The sequence below is a fragment of the Mytilus edulis genome, chromosome 2, assembly GCF_963676685.1.
Source record: "Mytilus edulis chromosome 2, xbMytEdul2.2, whole genome shotgun sequence".
NCBI lineage: Eukaryota > Metazoa > Mollusca > Bivalvia > Mytilida > Mytilidae > Mytilus > Mytilus edulis.
In genome coordinates, this window is record NC_092345.1 from 96,228,395 (window position 1) to 96,236,571 (window position 8,177).

Here is an 8,177-nt window from a genome sequence, read left to right on the forward strand (position 1 = left end):
TGACTGTACTGCATTTATATGGCGTTTATGGGGTAAGACATAACAAAGTATAAAAAATAAACACATAAATTGAAAAAAATATTAGACGGTATTTCTACAATAGCAAAAATAATTCTTCAAGTATGATTAACGATAGCATGATACCAAACCCCTTACTGGACGAATTGTGGTTGATTTTCATATGATAAAAACACCATCTTGCATGTAAGTAACTATTAGTACTCCGTATAGTGCGGTGACAGAATAGGAAAAAGTCGATTATAAAAAGAGTTTAATTTTACTTCATGGTACACGGATAAAATTTGGCACAGTCCTAGAAAAATGATTTTACTTGAATTTAAGATTGGTCGTCAAAAAGTTGTATGGTGCAGTTTTTTTTTATTTAAGCTTTTAGTCAGCAAATTTGACATCAAATGCAGATCATTAGTGGTATGCCATTTGGCTTTTTATTCAAAAGCCGCCATCGAATATCTTTCTTCTTTGTTTTATTCAAACATCAGACATAATGCTCTATGCATTTGGCGAAAAGGATGATCCTCAAAGTCTTTTGATGACAAATTTTGAAGGTAAAAACTTCTGTTAACGGGGACATTTTTTTTACCTGATTCCGACATCATACGATAAAGCGCTGGTGAATGGATTATATCGTATCTACTATAAATTAATAAAACTGCAATTTTTCTTTTCATGTGCACATGTTTTATGGGGTAAGATTGTTAAAACGATATTTTTTTTTTAATTTAAAAAATCTCTGCTATTCAATCATTAACGTAACAAAAAATCCTAATAGTTGTGTCCTGTCCATGATTGGGTTGAATACATAGTATTCCTGTAATATTTTGTACTTGATATTACTTGTTTTTGTTGATGTTTTATTCTTTCGTTGAATTATTTTGGTGTCCTTAATTCTTTTTTAAGGTTGTGTTAATCTGATTTTATATATATAACAGGCAAAATAAGTTTTTCAATGGTTTATTTAAGAAATAGGGATCCGACAAAATCCCCCAAAAATAACAAAACTTGAAAGTCCGTTGTGAAACTTGGCTTTAACATTTCAAAGATCAAACATTCATTTTAATCCCTTAAATAGTGTTATTTTCTTAAATACGGAAGTGGAATAATTGTTTTTTTTACAACATTCAGTTAATTGAGGTATTTTGACAGAGTTTATTGGTGTAATGATGAAATATATCCGAAATTGCGCGGATGATTGTGACTTTAATTCATAGATGTACATCTATCATCGGGTTCATTCTATTCGCTTGAAAACTGTTTATAATAAAAATGAAAACGAATGATGCATATGTCTACATGACATAGTGATATCTACAGTTCGTACTGCAATTTGAAATACAGAACCTTTTAAAGACCTAAATTTTATTTACTTCTTTGATTTCAAATCAGATATATTGAAGATTTTCTGTCTCTCTGTTACCTCCACATCAGTCAGTCAGTACGTACGTTTCCCAGTTAGCTTGTAATAAAGGAAACCTCAGAAACTAGAATGTTCGCTTCATATCTTGACATTGTTTTTAATATTGAGACGGATTGACGACCACAAAAAAAAAAAAAAAAAAAAATCTATGAAAAACTTTGCAGGGCGATTTGAACTTTCCAATTGTGAATTCCCCATGTCTCAATGTACTACACTCATCTGCGCCATCGTCAAATGATACCTTACGCTGGTGCAGGTTGAGTCAATACAGACTTCATGGACAGGGGTGTACCCCTGTCTACTTAAAACAGGCCGCTGACGAATCTTCTCTTATTCAATGTCATTTTTGATGAGTGCTATCACACTGAATATAATTTCTAATCAGTCTTCTTTTACAGATTGTCATTTCCAATGAGTGTTCTCTGACTGAATGTCATTTCTAATTAGTGTTCTCTGACTGAATGTCATTTCTAATGAGTGTTCTCTGACGGAATGTCATTTCTTATGGGTGTTCTCTGACTGAATGACGTTTCTACTGTTACGATAGCCTCCTCTTACTGGATGCCATTTTTACTGTAACACTAGGCTCCACTAACTGGATGCCATTTCTACTGTTACGGTAGCCTCCTCTTACTGAATGTTATTTTACTGTTACGGTAGCCTCCTCTTACTGGGTGCTATTTCTACTGTTACGGTAGCCTCCTCTTACTTGATGTCATTTCTACTGTTACGGTAGCCTCCTCTAACTGGATGCCATTTCTACTGTTACAGTAGCCTCGTCTTACTGGATGCCATTTCTACTGTGACGATAGCCTCCTCTTACTGGATGTCATTTCTACTGTTACGGTAGCCTCCTCTAACTGGATGCTATTTCTACTGTTACGATTGCTTGCCTTACTGGATGCTATTTCTACTGTTACGATTGCTTGCCTTACTGGATGCCATTTCTACTGTTACAGTAGCCTCCTTTAACTGGAAGCCATTTCTATTGTTACGGTAGCCCCCTCTAACTGGATGCCATTTCTACTGTTACAGTAGCCTCGTCTTACTAGATGCTATTTCTACTGTGACGATAGCCTCCTTTACTGGATGTCATTTCTACTGTTACGGTAGCCTCCTCTAACTGGATGCCATTTCTACTGTTACAGTAGCCTCCTCTTACTGGATGCCATTTCTATTGTTACGGTAGCCTCCTCTTACTGTAGGCCATTTCTACTGTTACGGTAGTATTTATATGCTGGAGTTCTGCGCTGTATTCTCCTTTTACTTGATGTCATTTCAGCTACAGTTTCCTATAACTGGATTATATTTCAATTGATATCGAGTCCTACTGTATGTAATTTCTTTTTCTAAACGTATGTTGAATGGTATGGTTAATTCTGTCAAAGATATGTTTATGATTTAATGAATTTAATTTCTCTTACAGACTAGTTTCTAGTTATTTTTAGAGTATAGAATTGTTATTTTTGGCATATACTGTGCTGATTGAGGTTGTAGAACACACTTTGTTTCATCATTTCTATTGTAGACTGTTTCTGTGTTGCTGGATGGCATTTCGTTGTGATTGTACCAAAGATGTGATTCATACATGCCCACAATGTAAAGTTGAATGTGGTAAATTTCAACGTCATCAACTAGCTAGACGTAATGGACGGCGACGATGAATTGTGGGGGCTATAGGCGACACTATTGTTAGAAAAAAGGCCAATCCAAATAATGAAACGAAACAAAATTAATATGATAATACTACGGAAACTTGTAAATATCTTTAGATTCAACTGTTGTGTTTCTGTTTTTTGTTTTCACAATAGTTTTAGATTAACATATTCATGTTTAGAATGAATGTTGTTTAAATGCTTTATAATGAAATGGTTGGAGATGCGTCATCCAAATCAAAATGAAAACATCTTTTTATAAATAAAGAACTCTCATTTCAAATAAAACATCATTCAGATAGAACAATTTTGTTATCCATTGGTGCATTCTAAAATCGTCATTTAGAGAGCAATGAAATAGTAGAAGAAATTTTCGCGATGATTTGAAAAAAAAGGTGTCGTAACAGTCATAGCACATCTTAAATAATCTTTTCCACGGGGTTTCATATTAATATATTAAGACACTTTTTAACCAAGGACTTTATTATGTTCATAATACTAAATCATTTTTATCTTTATGAGTAGAGAAACAGATTGTTGGGAGGATGATACTCTGTTTGGTCACTAGATCTAAAACATCAAGTTATTTATTTTCAATATAGTAAGTAACATCCTTTGAATTATAAAAGATAACATACGTCTGTCAAATATCAGTATTTATGAATTTTAGTTTTGTCTTTAATTTTGTTTTCGTCTTTAAACAGGAAACTAAAAAAATAGATTATTTTTAAAGAATTGAACGATTGGAAAATTAAAGCTTTTGTTAGTCCAGGATGTTGATTATGATTTACATTCCATCACTCATTGTCAAAAGGGACAGAAAAAGTGAAAACTTTGTCTTAAATAAGCGAATTAGTCAAAAACACATTTAAACAATGATTGAATATCGAATTTATTTTAATCTTTTTCAATAAGTTTAATACTAATAATCTTAAACAATATATCTGAAGAACGATTTACAAACTTATTTACCTTATGAACAATATGACTAGAAAAGTTGTGAGGATACTTAAAATCTGCAACTTGAAACTTTATTTTCGCAATTAAAAATATAGAATTTGACTTTACTCGATTTAATTTCGCATAAATGAAATATAGATTTTAAACTTATTTCAAAAGTAAGAATGGAATTTTATAGAGCTATTGAAAGAATACCAGGTGATAATTCAATTTAAAATACCACTTCTTTTTTAAGGACGTTAGGCAACCAGCAATCAATCAATCAATCAATATGTTTTTCAACTTGTTGGTTTTGTTTTTATTCTTTTCACGAGGAATACTGCTTTCTCAAAAGTTGCCAAGACAAGGCTATGAATCAATCAAATTAAAGTCCTCACTCAAGAAATTTTACGGTGCCATTATGACAAAAATGTGTCATAAATCATATCTGATATTCTTCCTCAGTCATAATAACCTGAAATCATTACCGCACTGAACACAGAAATTACACGACGGGTGCCGTATACGGTGCAAGAAACGCTTACCCTTTCGGAGCACCTGATTTCACTCCCGGTTTTTTGTGGAGTTCGTGTTGTTTCTTATTTAATATTTATAACTGTTGGTGTAAATTTCCATTAAATTTATGAGTCTTTGTTTACTCCTTGGTTTTGATTGTTACTGTCTCTTTCATTTGAACTTATTCATTAAAAAATGAAAAATACGTAATGGAGACAGTTGTGTAGTTGTTCTGTATGTTTGTATGCTATAACACTCCTACAAACGTGAACACTTAGTTATGGTAAATACCACACCCATTACCGTAGTAAGTGAAATATTATTCTATATTTGAAGATCTACAGGATTGCCTTAACATTGATTGAATCCTACCTAATTCATGGGTTTTGTATTAAAAGAAAAATAAATTATTATTATAATTATTGACCATGAATTTGAGAATGTTTTTAATCAGTACCTGCACAATCCTATTAACCATGTTTGACGGTTGTTGTAATTCAGCACTATTGTACAAATTAAGGTATAGTTCTAATTTCATACGAGCCACTTTAGACCTAAATTAATAGTTTGATTGTTGTTTTATCTTTCATTAGGTTGTTTTTGTTTCACGAAATTGTAATGTTTTATGACATTTCCTGTTATCTGTATTTACCATTAATAATCTATATAGCTTTTGTGGGTGACCCTTCAGTTATGGGAAGATGTAAATTAAAAGTGGTATGTACTTCAAGTTACTCTGACGTCGAACGGTCTGTTTTGAGTACATACTGGATCCGTTCATTCAAATTGGAAGACATTAACAAAATAATGCATCGATCACTTATTCACCAAACACATCAACACTATAAATAGAAAAGTAAAAAGTTGAAAAATTTATATGTTGTATACAAACGGTATTATTCAAGAGAGATATGTAATCCGCCTTAGAAGTTACACAACAGTGTGATATAAAAAATATGTATTTAACGTAACAATAATATCAAGAAAAATCACAGTTTCGTGTTATGTGTTTATTAGTAAACGGCTTCATGTCACAAAGTAGGTTTTTAAAACTAAACATTTCTTCTGATTCTTACTGAAAGAATTCGATCAAATATACATAAATCCCAAGACATAACGTTTAGAACACACGGTTTAACCCAAATTTTATTGTTACTACTTTGTTTTACATTTTTTTTGATCGAACGTCACTGATGAGTTTTTTGCAGACGAAACGTGCTTTTAGTGCTAATACAAAAATTTCAATCCTGGAAACTATGATGAGTTTATTTACAACCACTGGGTCGATGCCACTGCTGGTGGTGTGTTCATTCACCGAAGGTATCACAGTCCATGTAGTCAGCATTTCTGTGTTGACATGAACTACAGTATCATTGATATGGTCATAATTATAAATGGACTGTTTGCGAAACTTCAAGTGTTTAAAATAATAGGGCTTTTCTACTCATGCATGGATTACCGTAGCTGTATCCTACAAACTTTTATGTTTTTTTGGTTTGCAATGCTCTTTATTCACGTACTTTTTTGGCCTTCGAGCTTCACAGATGAGTTTTTTGTGGACGAAACACGCGTCTAGCGCAAATACAAATTTTCTAGCCTGGTATGTATGATGAGTTTATCTACATTAATGTATGGGTCAGTCTTGGGAACTTCTCTTAAAAGATACGAATACTTTATGATTGAAAGCTGTGGAGTGCATATAGCGTTATGACGCGAGAACGTTTGTTTTTTGGCAGTCGCCCTTCTACAATAATAAGGCTTTATTCTTTTTTACGACGACAGCCTGCAATTCACATACCGCATTTACATCGAGCCGGAGTATGGATTAAAAGTACCAACAACAAAGTTTTTTTTACAAATTTAATATAGAAACTAGGCTACAAAATAAACAAAAGCAATGGTAGTATGGTGTTTAAAAATCCCGAATCTTAAGGGAAAACACAACCCGATTGTAAGTTGTTTAAATTGCTGCCGATACATTATACAAATAAATGTTAGTACATACACGCCTTTAACAAAGATAAATCAAACGGGCTTCCGACAGTTCTGATTTATTCCTTTTGTTTTGTTTTATATTATTTCTCTGTACTTAATTCAAAGGTACCTAATCGATATCAATATACAATAATTTCGAGTGCATCAGAAATACACCATCATACATCATGCAAAAGTTTAAACAAAGTGCAGCAATTTCCGTTTGAATCATTCAAACTAAAATCTGGCGTTTTCATCATGCTGACTGGAATAATATAAAAGGTGATTAATCCATTAACTTACGTTCTGTGTCAACACGATAAGCCAAATGTATAAATTGAAACATGACGTGCTTTGTATTCAAAGCGCTATGAAGTATGTGATCACAAACTGTCAAAAGACAAATTTACAAAAGTGTTTTATCCATTACGATTATTGTCTTAAGATATAAATAAAAAAAACAGTAATCTTTAACCACCCAGGCATTTTAATTTTATATGTAATGTTTGTACAAGATACAAGGAACTGTAACATAACATTGATATTTGACGCATCTGACTTATGAAAGCTTATCGGCACGTTTTTAGCTAGCTACGACAGGTGGTGCTATTTTTTAATGCTGAAACATTTATATGTATTCACTTTGAGATATTGGTGACGTTTTACTTTAAGCTATATGAATAGTTAGTGACATATTCATACGAAAACTGTGCGTAACGAAAAGAGTTTCGAATACCAAATAGTACTGCAGCAATTTTAAAAAAAAAAAATTGGCTATAACCGTGAATAGCTTGTCCATGACAGTGTATAAAACTTGTCTATGACAATGAATAAACTTGGCTATGACAAAGAATTAAACTTGTCTATGAAATTGAATAAAATGACATTAAATAAACTTTTAGGCAATCATACGCCCTTCATAAGTGTTATGTGATAACAATTGCCATTTTTCTGACTTGGTACAGGACATCTTTAGAAAAAAATGGTGGGTTGAACCTTGCTTTGTGGCTAGCTAAACCTCGCGCTTTTATGGCAATGTTAGATTACATGACAAGACTACAATAAAAATAAATTGAAGAACATTCAGGACAGAGCAATACACAAATAACAATTTAATAGAACATTACGACATGCTTATAGTTATTAAATATACCAGGTTTATCATTTAATACGCCAGACGTGTGTTTCGTCTACATAACACTAATCAATGACTCTCAGGTCAAAATAGTAAAGAAAACCAAACAAAGATGAAGAACAATGACAGTAAATAAACTTGGCTATGACAAAGAATTGTATAGAGGCAACAGTATCAAGTCATAAATTGATTGAGAGAAAACAAATCCGGGTTACAAACTAAATCCAAGAGAAACATATCAACTATAAGAAGAAAACAACTAAATAAAAGAAACACTGAAGTGCAACAAAAACAAACGACAATGCAACACACACAGAAACGAACTAATAAAAGATAACAACTGCAATTTTCCTGACTAAGTACATACAAATAGAAAAAAATAGAACTATAACTGTCTAAATTAAACATATATCTATATTAAAGAAGGAAAAGTTAATCAAGTTTAACTGTGACAACTCATATCGACATAAAAACTAAGAAAACCACACAAAATATATATTTGATCAAAGCACGGCAACTGACA